The following is a 1,858-nucleotide window of genomic DNA, read 5'->3' as shown; positions in this document are numbered from 1 at the left end:
GTTTTACACAATTGTGTCCTTAATGTTCCATGGCGCGATTCGTGCCCCAGCAAACGAGAATGGATTAAAATGGATTTAGATTTTCAGAAATACGGATTTATAAATGTTATAATAAATCCTTTTCAATCCTAATGCATTTTTAGGAATTCATTTATAGGAATTGCATAGAGCATATTTCTATGCCTTTCCATCTAAAAATAATATTAGCATTTTCTGTGCATCATGAATACTACTCAATTCAGAAGTGAATAAGGAATTTTTTTAATTCAGTTAAATTCAAAAATAATATCAGCAATTTCTGTCCAACGTAAATACTGCTCAATTCAATATTCTGAATATGAAATGCAGTTTTTTAATCTAATTGAATAAAATTTTTTTTTTTTAATGGACCATAAATGCTACTTAAATTATTCAAAATTATAAGTAGAAAATTTATTTTAATCCAACTAAGTTCAAAAAAGTTGTAATGTAAAAGTAATTGAGCTATATTCTTTTATTTCTCTTTGATTAGAAGTAAAATAAATGATCAATGTGAATACTTGCAAACCAAGTCGAATACAGGCTAATCACCGAATATTAGGCTAATCACGGCGCGCGACATCGACCCAGCGAGATTAGATTATCCGACACTTACCCAATGTTGTCTCATAGTAATGTAAATTGTTTATATTTTATTATTTCTGTTAAATGATGATATTTTTATTATATCTATACAATTTCGTTACTAGTTTAGCTGATTGTAATTGAAGTAGAGAATAAATAACACATTTAGTAATTGAAAAAATTGTGTAGCGGATAATATAGAAGATTCATAATCCAGAGGTCCCAGATTCAAATCTTACTAAGGTGTGTTTTTTAATACCAATTTGAAGTAATTAATTTCAGGTTATTATAAATGTCTTAGGAATAAAATTTGTAACCCTTACATATGAATGTTTTTTTTTTCGAATATTAAACTAGTATCAGCTCGGATCCAATCTATTTCAATCTATTTTCATGGATTTAAAATACGCTTTAAAAAAATTTTAATCCATTTTAATCTATTCTTGTTTGCTGAATGTGATTGACGATCCGCTTACGCACGAACCGCTCCGTGGGACATTAAGGACACAATTGTCGCGTATGTAAAATGGCGGTGAACGGATCGTTAGCGATTGTAGAAATGCTCCTTAATCTAAAAGGTAGATACATTAATCTATAAGGTAAATACGATAGTATATCAATAATTATATCAATAAATATGTAAATTAAATTTGTAGGCTAAAAACGGCAATTCTGGATATCTCGTAGCGTATCGGACTGAGGAAAAACTAGCCACTATAAATTTATCCAGAATACTGCGGATATTGGAGTCAGCATAGTCGCGCATAGTTCCAACTATTTCTAAAATACAAAAGTTATAAAGGTCTTTACGATTTGTAAAAATCTCTATTTTATTATGTTATGTTATATTCAATAATTTAATATTGGAATTTTATTATAGGAGGAATTTTTATAGGAGGAAATTGCCATCGGATGTTGTATCCACATCACCGAAAAGCACACTGATTTTAACATTTGTAAAGTCCTGAAGATGATAATATTCAGTCTGAAGGATTAAATGCATTTCCAGTTTGTATAGAATCATTGTATAATAATGGTATTGAAGTTCAAAATGCATTTTCTGATTTTTTTATGGATGCTGGTGCAACATTTTTTCAGTGGAAAAAGACATTGAATAACGATTTTTAACACATTAAGGAAATGATCATAAAAAATATATATACTGCATTTGAAAATTAGATCTTTTATTTAGAAAATATTCTAAGTATATTTTATAAATAAAAAATGTAATTTTCAAATGCAATACATTTTTAAA

General features: G+C 28.1%; 1 long non-coding RNA gene across 1 annotated transcript; it reads left to right on the top strand.

The window, feature by feature from the left end:
* The first annotated feature begins 1,103 nt into the window (after nt 1-1,103).
* On the top strand, nt 1,104-1,572 carry LOC108751565. Its single transcript, XR_001939498.1, has 3 exons — nt 1,104-1,181; nt 1,260-1,405; nt 1,484-1,572. It is a non-coding gene; the product is annotated as an uncharacterized LOC108751565 (long non-coding RNA).
* The last annotated feature ends 286 nt before the right edge of the window (nt 1,573-1,858 follow it).

The sequence above is a fragment of the Trachymyrmex septentrionalis genome, unplaced genomic scaffold (assembly GCF_001594115.1).
Source record: "Trachymyrmex septentrionalis isolate Tsep2-gDNA-1 unplaced genomic scaffold, Tsep1.0 scaffold5, whole genome shotgun sequence".
Classification (NCBI taxonomy): domain Eukaryota; kingdom Metazoa; phylum Arthropoda; class Insecta; order Hymenoptera; family Formicidae; genus Trachymyrmex; species Trachymyrmex septentrionalis.
This window is presented reverse-complemented; position numbering and strand designations above follow the sequence as displayed.